The 21,890-nt window shown below is 40.6% G+C and overlaps 1 protein-coding gene across 6 annotated transcripts in view; it reads right to left on the bottom strand.

Annotated features, from left to right (window-relative positions):
- Positions 1 to 21,890, bottom strand: part of ITGB6 (integrin subunit beta 6) — a 162,634-nt gene that overhangs the window by 35,939 nt on the left and 104,805 nt on the right. The gene's annotated exons all lie outside the window — the stretch shown is intronic.

Below are 21,890 nucleotides of genomic sequence, written 5' to 3' on the forward strand. Positions count from 1 at the left end.
TCCCACCACATCACCATGGAGTGAGTCAGAAACTAGTGCAGAAAGCATTATTTACCCACAGTGTTTTTTCCTGAGGCGTCATTCCCACCTGAGAACTAGCAATATGAGTTCATCATCACTCCAGGCATTGGGCATGGGCGTGGAATGAGGCACGGCAAAGAAGGGAATTTTCCAGACAGCTGGAAATTTCCCCACCCTGGAGTTTTATGTTTTCAATTTTGTTATTTTCAAATGAAAAGTTTTCTAAGGTGTGTGATACACATACCTGTCTTCTTAAACAAAGATTCCTCAAAATACTCTGACTTTTTTCTTGAAGGAATGGAGTTATTACTTATCAATATTAACTACAGTTTCACCAGGCATGCTGCCTCACGTCTGTAATCCCAGCACTTTGGGAAGTCAAGGCAGGCAGATCACTTGGGCTGAGGAGTTCGAGGCCAGCCTGGCCAACATGGTGAAACACCATCTCTACTAAAAATACAAAAATTAGCTGGGTGTGGTGGCACTCCTGTGGTCCCAGCTACTTGGAGGCTGAGGCAGGAGGATCACTTAAGCCCAGGAGGTTGAGGCTGCAGTGAGCTGATATGGTGCCACTGCACGCCAACCTGGGTGACAAAGTGAGACCCCGTCTCAAAAAAAAGATCATAATAAATTAAATAAACTGTGGTTCTATAATCATCAAAGGCTTTTGAAACCTCCAGAGAGGTCACACCCATATCAAGTGGACCCTGACTGTTATGTTGTTGCTTCTTATATGTGTTTTTAAATGATTTCTACCTTCTCCTTGGTGAGCTCTAAGGTCTTACACACCTACTAATTTACTCATTTATCTATTTACTGTTGCATTCAACATCTGCTGAGTAGGTTTGCTATACTGTACTATGTCAACAACCACTCCTTCTGTCAGCTGTGGTCTTCTGAGTTGCTGTGTGCTATGAAATTGGATGACTGAATTTATTAAAATTGTACGTAGAGAAAAGTAAGTAAGCTTTGAGTGAAGGATTTAGGGTATCTCATATAGTTCAAACATAATGATATTCTATCTAATTTAAAGAAGATTTAAGTGTTTTAGAAAATGCAAAAAAACTAAATTAGAATGGATAATTATCGTTAATTATAATAGTGATACCAAGAAAATAAATTAGGACAAAAGGAAACAAGCAGAGGAACAAATGAAGCGAGGGCAACATTAGAACACAGAAAGCATACAGGGTGTCCTGGGCACTTGCTATAAGTGGATCCTTGGGTGAGTCCACACTTTCCACACCTATTTGGAAAAATGGGCTTTGGTTTTGATTTGAGAGTTTGTAATGTTCCTCTTATTTCAGTGGTCATGATTGTGTTGAAGTTTGAAGTCAGTAGAAATCTAAATTCTTTTTTTGTTGTTGTTAATTTTTATTTTTAGAGACAGGGTCTCACTCTGTTGCCCAGGCTGGAGTGCAGTGAGTGGCCTGATAATAGCTCACTGTAGCCTTGAACTCCTAGGCTCAAGCAATGCTCTCACCTCCGCCTTCCAAAGCATTGGGATTACAGGTGTGAGCCACTGAGCCTGGCAAAATCTGAACTCTTAACAGTGTGAGATGCTGCTCTGCCTTGACACTGTTTTATTATTGAGGAGGCTGTGGGCAGTAATCCAGGTAACATTCCTTACCTTACTCTGTGTCCCACATTGCTGCCTGATGATGGAGGACCCCCTTTTGTTTCCCTGAGTCAGGGAAAACTTGTAAAATACAAGGAAGGCACTGGTTTACGGACTTACCTTTTCAAATAAACACATGTCACAAAGGGCTGTGAAGCATGTTACATGTGGTTAACGGCGAATACCTACACAGGAACTTCAATTCCACTTAAGTGAAGCTGGAATGTGTGTAAATTTGACTGATCCCAGAAGAGATGGCAGAGGGAACCTTTCGAGCTTGACAAAGAAACGTTTAGGTCCCTTAGGAAAAGGATTTCAAGGCTCTTAGCTTTCTACAAAACTGCTATCCTTGAAAAACATCCTAAGAACCCCAACACTGAGGTGTCACAGATACATTCTGCAAGCACTAGTTCCAGTGGCCTCCAAATTTGTGGTTAATTCTTGGCTAACAAAGCCAAACCCATCCACTTCCTAAAGCATAATTATAATCCTGCATGTGGTATGACATTTGGCATTTGGCTATTAGGACAAGTGGTTAGCATTAATCGCTGACTGCCACTACAGTGATAATATAAAAGGGTTGGCAGCCAGTAGCAGTAACCAGTGGTGACAACTGGTTACAGCTGCACAGAGGAAAACTATTAATTTCTGGATGCTGAGTCCCCTTAAAAGCATTTCAAATAATTAACTAAAAATACGGACAATTTGGCTTCCTGCTCTAACACTGTCAAAATTTATACTTTAAATATTGTAGTATTATGATTACTGTAAATATCATGTATCAAATGCCTTCCTTTCATTAAAGTCTTAACGCACTATTATAAATTGTTGTAATTAAACATGTTTAACGTTAGAAAAAGGATGATTTTGCATGCCTGGATGTGATGAATTATAGTATTTGTGACTCTAAAAGATGATGCTTGGATATTAGAAATGGTGAACACTGCAAACATGATGTTGCATGAGCTGATTAGAATTGCAAGCTCTGATGCTTGGGCCTGAATTCTCTATTATCTATCTGCAGATTATCCTAATTATGGATTTTCCTCGTCCTCCCTACCATACCACCCAGAAGTTCCTGAGGTTGCTTTTCTCACTCATTCTTTCTGATTACCTTAGTTTTCTTAACTTCCTTCTTCAAGCTCTATTTATCTCTTCACTCGGCCCCCATCTCCAAAAAGATTATGTGTGTATCTAACAGTCTGCGTTTGTTCCCTGGAAATCTCCTCTTTGTGGAAGAGAAAGGATAACAAACCAACAGAGAGCTATTTAGCAGGCAGGTGTGATACAGAGGAAATCACCTGCATTCCCACCTGGACATCCTGGGCTCCTCTCAGAGAGGGACTCCCGGTTTGGTGCCTCTCAGTGTCTGGCTGCCAGAACCAGCTGTCAGGTGTGCACTCCTGCTTGGCTCAGGGCAGAGGAACATGCAGTCACACACCTGCTGCCTGGTTAACTGTGGACAGGCTGTTGGTTGGCCTTCTCTTCAACAAGACTCATGTTGAGGACCTTACAGAGCCTCTCTGGCTTTGGTGATATTCTGGCTTTCTGTCCTGCAGAAAAGGAAGCTCCTGATGTTACCCCTGTTCCTGCTCCAACTACACCTGCTGTGTGGTTAGCTCTTCAGAACCTGGATGTCTGCTGGGTCAATGTTTCGTATTAACTGTATCCTTGATTTGGTTTCTGCTTTGGACAGTGACTCTACTGGGCCCTTATAGCCTAATCTTATGACATTTCTACTGTAGTCTCAGAGACCCCTCCCACCTCAGAGCTCAGTAGCCCTCATTTGATAGAGACCATGTGACACATGCCCCTCATTTGAGGGTGAGAAGTCACAAGTCAAGTGGTCACATATCAGCTAGCAGCAATTTTTTTCTTGCTTTTATTATTATTTTAATGGATGCATAATAAACTGTTCACATTTATGGGGTACAGTATGATATTTTGATGCACATATACGATGTTTAATGATCAAATCTATCACATTTTAATAAAGAATTTGTAAAACCAAATGCTCAGAGCAGCCGGCTGCTTCCCTTTAGACTCTGCTTGCTTAACTCTCTTTATGAAGCCTCACTAATGTGTCACTAATATTACTTTATTTTATGCTCACAGCACTGTTTGTTTTCAATATTATATTATTAACCAACATCAGTGTTTCTAATCTGTAAATACACTTACTATATGTATTCTACTGAAATACATTTACTAAAAGATTGGCTTGCATAGACTGAGAATATTTGATGTTATATACTCTGCTCACAAATTTCTCTTCTAATCTTTCTAAGTATTTTTTTCGTTACTTTTTATCTCTTTAGTTAGCAGCTCCTTGCGGTGCATTCTCTCTCTCTTTCTGTCTCTCTCTCTCCCCCTGTTTCTCTCTCTCTCTTTCTTTCTTATAAACTTTAATGGCAGCATAACATACAGATTGTGCCAGTAATAAGTATATAGTTCAAGAAATATTTAAAGAGTAAACAAGCAAATACCATCACCCAGAAAAATCAAGAAATAGAATATAAGCCGGGCTCAGTGGCTCATGCCTGTAATCCCAACACTTTGGGAGGCTGAGGTGGGTATATCACTCAAGCCTAGGAGTTCGAGACCAGCCAGGCAACATAGTGAGACCCCATCTCTACAAAAAATACAAAAATTAGCCTGGCATATCGGTGTGCACCTGCAGTCCCAGCTACTGGAAGGCTGAGGTGGGAAGATTGCTTGAGTCTGGGAGGTTGAGGCTGCAGCCACTGCATTCCAGCCTGGGTGACAGAGTGAGACCTTGCCTCAGAAAAAAAAAAAAAAAGAAAGAAAGGAAAGGAAAGGAGGGAGGAAGGAAGGAAGGAAGGGAGGGAGGGAGGAAGGGAAGGAGGGGGAGAGAGAAAGAAAGAAAGAAAGAAAGAAAGAAAGAAAGAAAGAAAAAAAGAAAGAAAGAGAGAAAGAAAGAAAGAAAGAAAGAAAGGTAGAGAGAGAGAGAAAGAAAGAAAGAAAGAAAGAAAGAAAGAAAGAAAGAGAGAGAAAGAGAGAAAGAAAGAGAGAAAGAAAGAAAGAGAAATAGAATATAACCAGGCCCCTGGTATCTTCCCTTGTATTGCCTTCCAGTCATTACTCTTCCCCACAAAAGCACAACCACTATTTTGACTTTTATCACTGTAGAAGTCAGGGGAGTTATCTTCATGGCCTTATGGTTAACAAGAATATCTTAAGTAGGATAGAAAAAGCACTACCCATAAAGGAAAAGATTCATAAATAAGACTTAAAATTAATAATTTCATTTATAGATACACATTATAGATTCAATGCAATGCCAATAAAAATGCCATCAAATTATTTTGTGGATATTAAAACTGATTCTAAAGTTTATATGGAGAGGCAAAAGATCCAGAATAGCCAACTCAACACTGAAGATGAACAAAGTTGGAGGACTGACACTATCTGACTTCAAGACTTACTATAAAGCTGCAGCAATCCAAAGAGTATGGTATTGACAAAAGAATAGTCAGACAAATGTAACAGAATAGAGAGCCCAGAAATAGACTCACATAAATATGGTCAATTGATCCTTGACAAAGGAGCAAAGGCAACACAATGGAACAAGGATAGTCTTTTCAACAAATGGTGCTTGAACAACTGGACATCCACATGAAAAAAAAATCTAGACACATTATTACGCCCTTTACAAACATTAACTTAAAATGATCACACACCTAAATGTAAAATGCAAAACAATAAAACTCCAAAAAGATAATGGTAGAAATATCTAGATGACCTTGAGTTTATTGATGACTTTTTAGATATAACACCAAAGGCACAATCCATGAAAGAAAAATTGATAAGCTGGACTTAAAATGAAAAACTTCTACTCTGTGAAAGATGATGTCAAGAGAACAAGAAAACAAGTCAGGGACTGGAAGAAAATATTTGCAAAATACACATCTACTACAGGAGTATTACCAAAATATACAAAGAACTCTTAAAACTCAACAAGAAAACAAACATTTCAATTAAAAAATGAGCCAAAGACCTTAACAGACATATTACCAAAGAAGATACAGAGATGACAAATAGGCATATAAAAAGATGCTCCACATTAAATGTCAGCAGGGAAATGCAAAATAAACAACAATGAAATACCATTATGCATGTATTAGAATGGCCCAAATCCAGAACACTGACAACAACAAATGCTGACTAGGATATGGAGCAACAGGAATTCTCATTCATTGCTTGTGAGAATGCAAAATGATTCAGCCACTACAAAAGACAGTGTAGTAGTTTCTTGCAAAACAAAACAAACACTTACCATATGATCCAGTGATCAGACTCTTTGGAACTTACCAAAAAGAGTTGAAAACTTCCAAGATGGCTGAATAGGAACAGCTCTGGTCTGCAGCTCCCAGCATGATCAACACAGAAGATGGGTTATTTCTGCATTTTCAACTGAGGTACCTAGCTCATCTCACTGGAACTGGCTGGACAGTGGGTGCAGCCCACAGAGGGCAAACTGAAGCAGGGCAGGGTATCACCTCACCCACGAAGTGCAAAGGGTCGGGGGATTTCCCTTTCCTAGCCAAGGGAAGCCATGACAGACTACCTGAAAAAACGGGACATTCCCGCACAAATACTGTGCTTTTCCCAAGGCCTTAGCAACTGGCAGACAAGGTGATTCTCTTCCATACCTGGCTAAGTGGCTTCCACATCCACAGAGCCTTGCTCACTGCTACTGCAGCAGTCTGAGATCGATCAGGGAGACGGCAGCCTGGCTGGGGGAGGGGTGTCTGCCATTGCTGAGGCTTGAGTAGATAAACAAAGCGGCCAGGAAGCTCAAACAGGGTGGAGACCATCGTAGCTCAGCAAGGCCTACTGCCTCTAGACTCCACATCTGTGGGCAGGGCATAGCTGAGCAAAAGGCAGCAAACTTCTGCAGACTTAAACATCCCTGTCTGATAGCTCTGAAGAGAGCAGTTGTTCTCCCAGCACTGTGTTTGAGCTCTGAGAATGGACAGACTGCCTTCTCAAGTGGGTCCCTGTTCCCCGTGTAGCCTAATTGGGAGACACCTCCCAGTAGGAGCTGACAGACACCTTACATAGGCGGCGGCCCCTCTGGAACAAAGCTTCCAGAAGAAGGATCAGGCAGCAATATTTGCTGTTCTTCAATATTGGCTCTTCTGCAGCCTCTGCTTGTGATATCCAGACAAACAAGGTCTGGAGTGGAACTCCAGCAAACTCCAACAGACCTGCAGCTGAGGGACCTGACTGTTAGAAGGAAAGCTAAGAAACAAAAGGAATAGCATCAACATCAACAAAAAGGTCATCTACACCAAAACCCTATCTGTAGGTCACCAACATCAGAGACCAAAGGTAGATAAAACCACAAAGATGGGGAGAATCCAGAGCAGAAAAGCGGAAAATTCTAAAAATCAGAGTGCCTCTTCTCCTCTAAAGGATCACAGCTCCTCACCAGCAATGGAACAAAGCTGGATGGAGAATGACTTTGACGAGTTGACAGAAGTAGGCTTCAGAAGGTTGATAATAACAAACTTCTCCGAGCTAAAGGAGGATGTTCGAACCCATCGCAAGGAAGCTAAAAACCTTGAAAAAAGATTAGACAAATGGCTAACCAGAATAAACAGTGTAGAGAAGGCCTTAAATGACTTGATGGAGCTGAAAACCATGGCACGAGAACTTCGTGACGCATACACAAGCTTTAATAGCCAATTTGATCAAGTGGAAGAAAGGGTATCAGTGATTGAAGATCAAATTAATAAAATAAAGTGAGAAAACAAGGTTAGAGAAAAAAAGAGTAAAAAGAAATGAACAAAGCCTCCAAGAAATATGGGACTATGTGAAAAGACCAAATCTATGTTTGATTGGTGTACGTGAAAATGAGGGGGAGAATGGAACCAAGTTGTAAAACATGCTTTAGGATATTATCCAGGAGAACTTCCCCAACATAGCAGGGCGAGCCAACATTCAAATTCAGGAAATGAAAAGAACACTACAAAGATACTCCTTGAGAAGAGCAACCCCAAGACACACAATTGTCAGATTCACCAAAGTTGAAATGAAGGAAAAAGTGTTAAGAGCAACCAGAGAGAAAGGTTGGTTTACCCACAAAGGGAAGTCCATCAGATTAACAGCGGATCTCTCAGCAGAAACTCTACAAGCCAGAAGAAAGTGGGAGCCAATATTCAACATTCTTAAAGAAGAGAATTTTCAACCCAGAATTTCATATCCAGCTAAACTCAGCTTTGTAAGTGAAGGAGAAATAAAATCTTTTACAGACAAGCAAATGCTGAGAGAGTTTGTCACCACAAGGCCTGCCTTACAAGGAGCTCCTGAAGGAAGCACTAAATGTGGAAAGAAACAACTGGTACCAGCCACTGCAAAAATACACGAAATTGTAAAGAACATCGATACTATGAAGAAACTGCATCAATTAAACATCATAATAACAGGATCAAATTCACACATAACAATGTTAACCTTAAATGTAAAGGGACTAAATGCTCTAATTAAAAGACACAGACTGGCAAATTGGATAAAGAGTCAAGACCCATCAGTGTGCTGTATTCAGGAGACCCATCTCATGTGCAAAGACACATACAGGCTCAAAATAAAAGGAGGGAGGAAGATCTACAAAGCAAATGGAAAGCAAAAAGAAAGCAAGGGTTGCAATCTTAGTGTCTGATAAAACAGACTTTAAACCAACAAAGATCAAAAAAGACAAAGAAAGCCATTACATAATGGTAAAGGCATCAATTCAACAAGAAGAGCTAACTATCCTAAATATATATGCACCTAATACAGGAGCACCCAGATTCATAAAACAAGTCCTTAGAGACCTATAAAGAGACTTAGACACCCATATAATAATAATGAGAGACTTTAACACCCCACTGTCAATATTAGACAGATAAATGAGACAGAAGCTTACCAAGGATATCCAGGACCTGAACTCAGCTCTGCAACAAGTAGACCTAATAGATATCTTCAGAACTCTCCACCCCAAATCAACAGAATATACATTCTTCCCAGCACCACATTGCACTTATTCTAAAATTGACCGCATAATTGGAAGTAAAGCACTCCTCAGCAAATGGAAAGAACAGAAATCACAATGAACAGTCTCTCAGACCACAGTGCAATAAAATTACAACTCAGGATTAAGAAACTCACTCAAAAGTGCACAACTACATGGAAACTGAATAATCTGCTCCTGAATGACTACTGGGTACATAACGAAATGAAGGCAGAAATAAAGATGTTCTTTGAAACCAATGAGAACAAAGACACAATGTACCAGAATCTCTGGGATACATTTAAAGCAGTGTGTAGAGGGAAATTTATAGCACTAAAAGCCCACAAGAGAAAGCAGGAAAGATCTAAAATCGACACCCTATCAACACAATTAAAAGAACTAGAGAAGCAAGAGCAAACAAATTCAAAAGCTAGTAGAAGGCAAGAAATAATTAAGATCAGAGCAGAACTGAAAGAGAGAGAGACACAAAAAACCCTTCAAAAAGTCAATGAATCTAGGCACTGGTTTTTTGAAAATATCAACTAAATTGATAGACCACTTGCAAGACTAATAAAGAAGAAAAGAGAGAAGAATCAAATAGATGCAATCAAAAGTGATAAACAGGGTATCACCACCAATCCCACAGAAATAAAAACTACCATCAAAGAATACTATAAACACCTCAACACAAATAAGCTAGAATAAAATAAAAGAAATGGATAAATTCCTGGACATATACACCCTCCCAAGACTAAACCAGGAAGAAGTTGAATACCTGAATCAATTAATAACAAGTTCTGAAATTGAGATAGTAATTAATAGCCTACCAACCAAAAATGCCCAGGACCAGATGAATTCACAGCCAAATTCTACCAGAGGTGCAAATAGGAGCTGATACTATTCATTTTGAAACTATTCCAATCAATAGAAAAAGAGGGAATCCTCCCTAACTCATTTTATGAGGCCAACATCATCCTGATAACAAAGCCTGGCAGAGACACAACAAAAAAGAGAATTTTAGACCAATATCCCTGATGAACATTGATGCGAAAATCCTCAAGAAAATACTGGCAAACCGAATCCAGCAGCACATCAAAAAGCTTATCCACCATGATCAAGTGGGCTTCATCCCTGAGATGCAAGGCTTGTTCAACATACACAAATCAATAAACGTGATCCATCAAATAAACAGAACCAAAGACAAAAACCACATGATTATCTCAACAGAGGCAGAAAAGGCCTTTGACAAAATTCAACAACCCTTCATGCTGAAAACTCTCCATAAACTAGGTATTGATGGAATGTATCTCAAAATAATAAGAGCTATTTATGGCAAACCAAAAGCCAATATCATACTGAATGGGCAAAACCTGGAAGCATTCCCTCTGAAAACTGGCACAAGACAAGAATGACCTTTCTGACCACTCCTATTCAACATAGTGTTGGAAGTTCTGGTCAGGGTAATCAGGCAAGAGAAAGAAATAAAGGGTATTCAGCTAGGAAATGAGGAAGTCAAATTGTCCCTGATTGCAGATGACATGATTGTATATTTAGAAAACCCCATCATCTCAGCCCAAAATCTCCTTAAGCTAATAAGCAACTTCAGCAAAGTGTCAGGATACAAAATCAATGTGCAAAAATCACAAGCATTCCTATACACCATTAACAAACAAACAGAGATCCAAATCATGAGTGAACTCCCATTCACAATTGCTACAAAGAGAATAAAATACCTAGGAATTCAACTTACAAGGGATATGAAGGACCTCTTCAAGGAGAACTACAAACCACTGCTCAACGAAATAAAAGAGGACACAAACAGCCTGGACGCAGTGGCTCATGCCTGTAATCCCAGCACTTTGGGAGGCCGAGGCAGGTGGATCACGAGGTCATTGGATTGAGACCATCCTGGCTAACACTGTGAAACCCCATCTCTACTAAAAAAAAAAAAAACACACAAAAATTAGCCAGGTATGGTGGTGGGCACCTGTAGTCCCAGCTACTCGGGAGGCTGAGGCAGGAGAATGGCATGAACCCAGGGGATGGAGCTATCAGTGAGTGGAGATGGTGCCACTGCACTCCAGCCTGGGTGACAGAGCGACACTCCGTCTCAAAAAAAAAGAGGACACAAACAAATGGAAGAACATTCCATGCTCATGGATAGGAAGAATCAATATCATGAAAATGGTCATACTGCCCAAAGTAATTTATAGGTTCAATGCCATCCCCATTAAGCTACAAATGACTTTCTTCACAGAATGGGAAAAAACTACTTTAAAGTTCTTATGGAACCAAAAAAGAGCCTGCATTGCCAGGACAATCCTAAGCAAAAAGAACAAACCTGGAGGCATCATGCTACCCAACTTCAAACTATACTACAAGGCTACAGTAACCAAACAGCATGGTACTGGTACCAAAACATATATATAGACCAACTGAACAGAATAGAGGCCTCAGAAATAACACCACACATTTACAACCATCTGATCTTTGACAAACCTGACAAAAACAAGAAATGGGGAAAGGATTTTCTACTTAATAAATGGTGCTGGGAAAATTGGCTAGCCATATGTAGAAAGCTGAAACTGGATCCCTTCCTTATACTTTATACAAAAATTAATTCAAGATGGATTAAATAAATGTTAAACCTAAAACCATAAAAACCCTAGAAGAAAACCTAGGCAATACCATTCAGGACATAGGCATGGGCATGGACTTCATGACTAAAACACCAAAAGCAATGGCAACAAAAGCCAAAATAGACAAATGGGATCTAATTAAACTAAAGAGCTTCTGCACGGCAAAAGAAACTACCATCAGAGTGAACAGGCAACCTACAGAGTGGGAGAAAATTTTTGCAATATACCCATCTGACAAAGGGCTAATATCCAGAATCTACAAAGAACTCAAACAAATTTACAAGAAAAAAACAAACAACCCCATCAAAAAGTGGGCAAAGGATATGAACAGGCACTTCTCAAAAGAAGACATCTATGCAGCCAACAGACATGTGAAAAAATGCTCATCATCACTGGTCATCAGAGGAATGCAAATCAAAACCACAATGAGATACCATCTCACACCAGTCAGAATGGCGATCGTTAAAAAGTCAGGAAACAACAGGTGCTGGAGAGGATGTGGAGAAATAGGAACACTTTTATACTGTTGGTGGGAGTGTAAATTAAACCATTGTGGAAGACAGTGTGGCGATTACCCAAGGATCTAGCACTAGAAATACCATTTGACCCAGCCATCCCATTACTGGGTATATACCCAAAGGATTATAAATCATGCTACTATAAAGACACATGCACATGCACGCGTATGTTTATTGCGGCACTATTCACAATAGCAAAGGCTTGGAACCAACCCAAATGCCCATCAATGATAGACTGGATTAAGAAAATGTGGCACATATACACCATGGAATACTATGCAGCCATAAAAAAGGATGAGTTCATGTCCTTTGCAGGGACATGGATGAAGCTGGAAACCATCATTCTCAGCAAACTATCACAAGAACAGAAAACCAAGCACTGAATGTTCTCACTCACAGGTGGAAATTGAACAATGAGATCACCTGGACACAGGGCAGGGAACATCACACACTGAGGTCTGTCAGGGACTGGGGGAGGGATAGCATTAGAAGAAATACCTAATGTAATCGATGAGTTGATGCGTGCAGCAAACCAACATGGCACATGTATACCTATGTATCAAACCTGCACTTTGTGCATAGGTACCCTAGAACTTAAAGTATTTAAAAAAAAAAGTTGAACACATGTCCACACAAAATCCTGTACATAGATGTTTATACCCGCTTTATTCATAATTGCCAAAACTAGAAGCCACCAAGATGTCCTTTAGTAGGTGAATAGGTTAAAAAAAAAAAAAAGCTGTGGTCCATTCATCAAATGAAACATGATTCAGAGCTACAAAGAAATGAGTTATCAAGCTACGAGAAGACGGAGGAAGTTTAAATGCATATTATTAAGTGAAAGAAGCCAATCTGAAAAGGCTACATTTGGTAGTTGGTATGGTTTGGATTTGTGTCTTCGCCCAAATCTCATGTTGAATTGTAATCCCCAATGTTGGAGAAGGGGCCTGGTTGGAGGTGATTGGATCATGGGGACAAAGTTTCCCCTTGCTGTTCTCGTGATAGTGAGTGAACTCTCATGAGATCTGGTTGTTTAAAAGCATGTAGCAACTCCCCCTTCTCTCTTCCTCCTTCTCTGTGTCTGCTTTTCCTTCACATTCTTCCATGATTGTAAGTTTCCTGAGGCCTCCCCAGCCATGCTTCCTGTATAGCCTGCAGAACTCTGAGTCAATTAAACCTCTTGTCTTTATAAATTACCCAGTTCTGGGTAGTTCTTTACAGCAATGGGAGAACAGACTAATACAGTAGCATTTCCACTATCTGGCATTCTGGAAAAGGCAAAACTGTGGAGCCAGTAAAAAATGAGTGGTTGCCAGAGGTTGGGGGTCAGTAAGAGAGGGAGGAATAGGCAAAGCACAGAGAAGTTTTAGAGCAGTGAAATTACTCTGTATGACACTACAAAGGTGGATGCATAATAATTGTACATAACTCCTAAAGTGTACAACACCAAGAGTGAACCCTAATGTAAACTCTGGACTTTGGGTGATAATGATGTATCAAAGTAGGTTCATCAGTTATGACAAATGTACTACTGTGGTGGGAGATGATGATAATAGGGAAGGCTATACATTTATGGAGACAAGAGGTATATGGGAAATCTCACTATACCTTCTACTCAATTTTGCTGTGAACCTAAAACTGCTCGAAAAATTTGTTTTTAAAAATTAAGAATTTTCTTCTCAAAAGATGCCTTTAAGAGTATGAGAAGGAGGCACTGAGTGGGAGGAAAATACCTGTGGTACATGCATCTAACCAAGGACATGGGGCCAGAATATCTAAACGATTCTACGTAGCAATAAGAAGAACGCATATTAATAAAAATGGATATGCAAGTGGCAAATCAGTATGTGAAGTGTTCAACATCAGGAATCTCTAGAGGAAAATACATTAAAACCACAATGAGATGCCACTGTGCACTCACTTCACTAGAATGGCTCAAATTTTTGAAAACCTGACAATGATCTTATACACTTGTAGTAGAAATGTAAATTGGTACAACTATTTTGGAAAACTAGTTGGCAGTAACTACTCAAGCTGAACATAAGCACACTCTATGACCTAGCAATTCTACTCCTAGGTCTGGCCCCCCAGTAGAAATGGGCCAACAGAATGTATGACTATTCCAAGACAAATGCATAGAGAAGGATTCATTGTTGTTGTCATCGAGGGGATGCTTCTGGGTAATTAAGATGCCACTTAAATTGCAGAAAGTGCAGGTAATTCTGAAAGGGGCTCAGTTCTGTTGGGTATTTGATCACAAAGAGTCATCAGCTCCTAATGGATTCCTCTACCTGAGGACAAAGCCAAGGGAGGTGTAGACTGGCAGACTCCTTGGCTCTCACAGGAATCTCATCTGCTTCTTTCTATGTCTCTCCCCTTCCTCAGGAGCTGCAATTGCCAACTCAGGGGCCTTACAACAGTATTGAGAGGTCCTCACAAGCCTTTTGACATCCCCAAGCACCTCCTGCATCCTCAGAAACCCAAGGCTCTTGAAGAGACCTTGTTATAGCCTTGGAATAGTGGCAGGAATGCATGGGGAGTGGACCACATTGCTTTTTACCTACTCAGGGCTTGTTGGCTCAGGGAACCCTCAGTTTAGACAAGGCTAAAGGTACGCCAAACCTTCCTCTTACCACTACCAGGAAAACAATAGCTAGAGCTAACCTTTAGACCCCGCAGTTGTTCCCTTTCATTGTTCACAGAAGTTCTATTATTTAGGTACCATTATTATTCGTTTTATGGCCAAGATCCTGAGGCTCAGAAAGTGTAGTTAACTTGCCTGACGTCATCCAGCCAGGAAGTAGTAGGGCTGAACCCACACACTCATATCCTCTTTCCTTATATTCTCCTTCTAGAGCCAGATTTCTTAACCAGATCACTTCTGTTAGGTGCCTGGCAATGGCTATCTTGGACTTGTGATGTCATTGCTGACCTCTGAGGGAGGATAATGAGTAAGCCTGACTGGGTGTGTTCATTTCTTTGGATTGCTGAAGTCCCACAAACTGGGTGGCTTGCAACGACAGAAATTGTTCTGTTCTGGAGGCGGGAAGTCTGAGCTCCATGCTCGCCTCGCTATAGGTTCTGGCAGCAATCCTTGGAGCCCCTTGGCTTGTAGATGCAGCTCTCCAGTCTCTGCATCCATTGTCACATAATGTTCTACCTCAAGTGTCAGTGTCTCTGTGTCTCTTCATATAAGGACACCAGTCATATTCGATTAAGGGTCTGTCTTACTCCAATATGACCTCCTATTAAATTATTATTTCCACAATGACCCTGCTTCCAAATAAGGTCACATTCTGTGGTACTGGGCATTAGATCTTTAACATATTTTTTAAAGGGGGAGGGGGACATGATTCAACCCATAACACTGGACTAGGGTTCTTTTGATTTCTTTAACCTAAAGCCTTAGTTTTAACTGGACAGGTAAGTACCTTGTCCAGTCACAGATGGAATACATGGTAGAAATAGGTCTTGACTCTATAGCCACTGTTCACTCTTCTCCACCAGGCCTCTGCCAGAGAAACTAGTGCAAATGCCAGCAGCAAGTGAGGGTGGGAATCTTATTAGAAATTTAAGATAATAATGCCATGTATATATACACATGCCTATGTCTCTATATGGACTTAGAGATTATAGAACACTTATTATAAGGATTTAGAGATTATAGAACACTTTTCTACCCAGAGCAAAAAGAAAAGGAGAAAAAGGGTTGTGGCTGTAATGACTTTCAAACTCAAAGGCTAGATTTTGAAAGAAATGTAGGAAGTAGCAAAAGCACAGAGGCAAAAAAAAAAAAAAAAAAAAAAAAATTCCTAGCGGAATGTATTGTGCTACTTATCTGGTCAAAGAAAAACAGCTCTTTGCTGGCAAAGCCTCGCTTTCATGGAGCCGTGTGCTTCTTCCAGAGCTAGGGGCGGACTGGGTTTGCTGAAATGAGTCCTTCTTCAGAAGGCTTTCTTCCCGTGAGGTCTTTCATTCTTGTGGGGTTTTATTCTGCTGGTTCTCAGGTTCATTATCAGTAAATGCAGGGCTTCCAGTATTATGCAAAAGTTTACCCCCAGGCTCAACTGTGTTACTAGGATACCCAAGATTCCAAAAAGAACATGTAATTGTTCCTGGCACAAGGGTAGCATGAATGTCTGTCTCTGGATTGCATGATATCTGCTTTGCCTTCAGGCTTTCAATTGTCAGCATTCCATAGGCAGGCAGGTAGCGGTGGGAGTGTGCTAATTAGATCAGGTGCTTGATCTTGAAGTCTGCCCCAGCAATGACTAGGTAGTCAGCATCGGAACTTTTGAGCACTACCTTTCTTTCTCCCAGTCTGCCCAGAATGTAATTATCTTGTCAGCCAAGAAGCTGGAGCACACAGCTGAGCAAGTGCTCGGCAGCAGTAACAGAGTGATAAGGGAAGACAAATGGACCCACCGTGCATGACTGTTCTGAGACAAACAAATGTACAGAGAGGCATTGGAGAATGGAGACTTAGAGAACAAAGAGGCTGCAATGAGTATTTTGTTCCTAAGGATACTTCAGATCCTCTCTTAATAAGATTACCTTGCCTTTGGAGAGGAATTGCAGACCTTTGCTGACTAATTCAAGTCCCAAAGCTTTAGAAAGCTCTTTTAAAATAGGAAGCGATGTGGGGTTCAGTAGCAGCCTATGTGCTTTGCAGGCCAAACGGCAGGTAATAAAACTTTGAAGGATGACTAGTAGGAAGGGAATGAAGGAGATGAGAAAATAGCAAGTAGGTGTATGTGCAAGGACTGCAAAAGAGGTTTCAGCTCTTGATATTCGAAGTGTGACTTGTGGACTGACAGCAGCAACATCATCTGGAAGCTTGTTAGAAATGCAGACTCTTGGTCAGGCATGGTGGCTCACGCTTGTAATTCCAGCACTTTGGGAGGCCAAGGCGGGTGGATCACGAGGTCAATAGATAGAGGCCATCCTGGTCAACATGGTGAAACCCCGTCTCTACTAAAAATACAAAAATTAGCTGGGCGTGGTGGCGTGCGCTTGTAGCCCCAGCTACTCAGGAGGCTGAGGCAGGAGAATCACTTGAACCCAGGAGGCGGAGATTGCAGTGAGCTGAGATCGCACCACTGCACTCCAGCCTGGGCAATAGAGTGAGATTTCGTCTCAAAAAAAAAAAAACCAAAAAAGAAAACAAAAGCAAAGAAATGCAGACTCTCAGGCCCCAGCCCAGACCTCTTGAATGAGAGTCTGAATTTTAAGAGGCCCCCATCCCCCAGGTTGATTGGATACACCAGTTAAAAAGGGGGAAAAAAAAGCAAAAACCATTGGTGTCTGGGTCTCAGCCCCAGAGATACTGACTCAATTGGATCAAGGTGTAGCCTACACATTGGGTTTGTTAGTAAAGCTCCCTACCTGATTCTAATGAGCACCCAAGTTTGAGAACTGCTGGTGTAGAATAGTCTATCAGAGGGGTTGTAGTGATTTGGAAAATAAAGGTATTAGGTTTTTAAATCTATATACCCACAGTTTATCCAGGGTTTTCAGCCTGTTATACACCTGTGACATCTATACCCAGTGACAAAAGTATTTTTGGATGCCTGCCACACACAGAATAGCACCCTGTTTACTTCCCACTGCCTTCAAGATTGAAGGGTCTGGTTTCTGCCTACTTCTCCTACTCCGTCTCCTTCTACCCCTACTCACTCCAGGCCAACTGGCCTTTTTTCCTTTTCTCAAGCTCACTGGGAACTGAGTCCTTTGCTACCTCAGGGCCTTTGCACATGCCTTTGCCTATGCCTTTGCCTCTTGAAAACTCCTCAGCCTTCAGCTTGCTTCCTCATTATCACTTCTGGAAAGGCACCTTCCATGAAAATTCTATCCAAGGAAAGTCTCACTTTCTCCCCCTTAATTATGGTCCATGGTTGCACACTATTCTTTTCCATCTCTTCAATAACACTATTAAAAGTTGTAATTGGTTGTTTTTCATTAATTGTTTCTTGTCTATTTCCCCCGACTAGTCCACGAGGACAAAACAGGGTCTTTTTTTATTCTCCTCTATACTCCTAGGGCCTAGTCCAGTGCTTGGCACATGGAAAACACATAAATATTTGTAGAATGAACGAACAAAGGCAGGGATTGGCTATGTCCCACAGGCCATATTTGGCCTGTTGCTTGTTTTTGTAAATAACTATGCTCATTTATTTACGTATTGTCCATGGCTGCTTTCATGCTACAATGAGAGTTGACGAAACTGTGTGGCCACAATGCCTAACTTACTATTTGACCCTTTGTAGATAGGCTGCCAGATAAAATACAGAATGCTCAGAAAAATTGGAAAGCAGAGAAACAATGAAAAATTTTTAGTGTACCTGTGGTCCAAATATTGCATGGGACATATTTATACTAATAATTATTTGTTGCTTACTTGACACTTGAATTTAACTGGATCTCCTGGATTTTTATGTGCTGAATTTGAAAACCTTATAGAAAAAAGTGTGCCAACCCTTGAATTCATAAATAATTACCTCAACTGTTCAAGCTCAACAAATAATGATTTCAAAATTTTCTGTTTACTTTCTGAAGATTCAATACTGCTAACACAACAAAATATTAAACTATGTTATCATTAATACTAGTCCCTTGGTAGGATATTTGGGGCTTTTTTGGATAATCAGGCATAAAATGAAAATAGATAATACTCTTAAACTCTTCTGATGTCCAGGGGGCTGTCAGTTTCACTTGTCCTTTTGTGCCTTGATGCCATTTGTGATTATTTCAAAGGCTATGCCATGTGGAAAATGCTTGGTTGCTGTTAGACTCCGGCATAGTGATACAAGCTGGGTGAGCTCCCTTCAAACTTACAGTCCGGTCCAGCCTCACACAGAGTGGCCAACCGCAACCCTAGGAGAGGCTTTAGAGGATACATGGGTAATTGAATTAGGCACGAGTCCCTTTGTGCTGTGAGACCCAGATAAAGTGGAGAAGGGGAATTACACAGCTTTCAACAGTTAGCTGAAAGACAGGAGTTTTGTTCACAGATGTCAAAGTCTTCACCAAAGGGGCACTTTCAGGCATAAGAAAACGAAACTAGACATAATTTGTTGGTCCTATTAATGTAAAAAAGTAACTAAGTATTATGTGAATATGTAAAAAGTGACCCAGGAGGTAAAAACGCAGTACTTGCGCAGGTTTTGGGCTGCTGGTGGGAAAGGACAAGTTTGCTTTTATTTTAAAAGTAGACACCTGTAAGTATGGCAACTATAGGCTCAGAATTTTGTAGGATGATTTTGATTTCATATAGTTATTCTCATCAATAAAAATTTTGATGTATAACTACACGTAATTTAATTTGTATGCCTTTATAAGACTATACATATATAAACATTCAAAAAATTTGAACATACTTAATTGTACAATATTATACCAGTTAGTCTAAGTGTGTAAATATATGCAAAGAAAATAGGAAAAACTTACTCTTTTTTTTTTTTTTTGAGACAGAGTCTCACTCTGTCGCCCAGGCTGAAGTGCAGTGGCATGATCTCAGCTCACTGCAACCTCCACCTCCCAGGTTCAAGAGATTCTCCTGCCTCAGCCTCTCAAGTAGCTGGGACTACAGGCACATGCCACCACACTTGGCTAATTTTTGTATTTTTAGTGGAGACGGGATTTCACCATGTTGGCCAGGCTGTTCTCGAACTCCTGACCTCAAGTGGTCCACCCACCTTCCAAAGTGCTGGGATCACAGGCGTGAATGAACCACCATGCCCCGCCAGAAAAACTTACTCTAAAATGTCAACAGTGTTAGCTATGTCTGAGTGGTGAGTTTATGAGTGATCTTTGTTTTCATCTTTGGGTTTTCTGTATTGCTCTTCACTTTTCTTTTTGCAAATAGTATATATTAGTTTTATAATCAAAAAAAGAATAATTTAAAGTTTTGTTTTGTTTTGGCCATACTTCCACATTACATTGCTGATGGGAGAGTAACTGATAAAACTACTTTGGAAAGCAACTTGGACAAACTCAGTAAAATTACAGATGCTATTCCCCTGCAACCTGGGGATTTCATTCCTCAATAGAGCATATGTGTGCAAAGATGTGCATGGCTGCAACATTTGTAATGCTGCACAATTGGAAGTGACCTGACGCCCTCACTTGCAGAATGAACACATTGCCCATAATATTGTGAATGGAGCGTGCATAGCACTGGGTGGAGTAAACTATAGCTATACGTATCTCCATGGACAAGCCTCAAAAACAGAGCATTGAGCTTAACAATGTTTTAATACTTGGCAGATGAACCAATAGATAAATTATCTATAAATGGCAGAGTGCTTCAAGTGCTTAATGCCACAGAACTAACACTCAAAAATGGCTAAAATGTAAAGTTTATGTTATATGTATCTCACCATAATAAGAAAATATAATTAAAAACCCCAAATATATAACATTCAGTCAAAAAGCAAATGGTAAAAATAACATGTACAGCATGAAATTAAGCTTATAAGCCAAAACTACATAATTAGTTATGGATGTACATATATAGATACATATTTATATATATACACACACATTTTTAATAGCACAAAAAACAAATGTGAGAATGACAAATACTAAGTTCAGGATACTGGTTACCTCTGTAGAAGGAGAGGGGAACTAGACCAGAGTTGGGCAGTTACACAGCATGCAACTGGATCTGGGATGTTTCATTTGCTTAAAAAATCTAAAGCAAATATTGTAGCAAAATGTTACAATGTGAGAAAACCGGCAATAAGTATGTGAGTGTTTATTTATTATTATTATTATTATTATTATTATCATTTGTTGCCCTGGCTGGAGTACAATGGCGCAATCTCGGCTCACTGCAACCTCTGCCTCCCAAGTTCAAGTGATTCTCCTGCCTCAGCCTCCCGAGTAGCTGGGATTACAGGCACGTGCCATCACACCTGGCTAATGTTTTGTATTTTTAGTAGAGATGGGGTCTTGCCATGTTGGCCAGGCTGCTCTTGAATTCCTGACCTCGGGTGATCCACCCACCTCAGCCCCCAAAGTACTGGGATTACAGGCATGAGCCACTGCGCCCGTCTGGGTATTTACTATGTTACTCTATTTTTCCATATGCTTGAACTGTATGATCATAACAAACCTATAGTCTTGGTCAGACCACGTGCCCCCAATTTCTCACTTTGATTGGAACCATAGATTGTGATTACCATAGATCGTAGCTGTTTTAAATATGCTGACCCAACGCATAATATTCCCTAGCTGTGTGGCCTGTTCTTACCACCCAGAGCTTAAACAACCCACGGGGCAGAATCCGAGTGTCTCTCTTTTTTCAAGTCTATGCATCTTTAAATTGCTCTCTTCATCCAAATTAACAGCAATAGAGAAGAACCCTGCATGAAGTATTTCCTGATCTTAAAGCACTCTGCAATTAATAGGGAATTCATCTATTGGTTTAGCTGTCAGGCAGTTCTGCTCCACCCTTGGGTTCTGTACTTTTTAAAGTTGGTTACTTGACTAGGAGCAGTGGCTCACACCTGTAATTCCAGCATTTTGGGAGGTCGTGGTCGGTGGATCATTTGAGGTCAGGAGTTCGAGACCAGCCTGGCCAACATAGTGAAACCCTGTCTCTACTAAAAACATACAAATTAGCTGGGTGTGGTGGCATACGCCTGTAATCCCAGCTACTCAGGAGGCTGAGGCTGGAGAATCTCTTGAACCCAGGAGGCAGAGGTTGCCGTGAGCTGAGGTTGTGCCACTGTACTTCAGCCTGGGCAGCAGAGGGAGACTCTGTCTCAAAAAAAAAAAAAAAAAGAAAAGGTGGTAACTTTATTTTAAAGTCTGCGTCTCTGGTGGTCTAGTGGTCTGCTTTTTCACTACAGCACCCCAGGTTCAATTGTGAGTTACCTCAGTGATTGTGACTGTAGATTCAGATTATCTGGGTTCAGATCTTGGCTCTTACATGCAGTTCGCTTTGCTATTTTGGGTTCTGTAGCCATAAGAGGGAGTTTAAATGATAAAATGAGTGCAAAATCCTGAACCCCCAGGCTGCCACCTAATAAGCTCTCGACAAACGTTCCCTATTACACTATTATTATCATAGTCAT

The sequence above is a fragment of the Papio anubis genome, chromosome 10, assembly GCF_008728515.1.
Source record: "Papio anubis isolate 15944 chromosome 10, Panubis1.0, whole genome shotgun sequence".
Taxonomy (NCBI): domain Eukaryota; kingdom Metazoa; phylum Chordata; class Mammalia; order Primates; family Cercopithecidae; genus Papio; species Papio anubis.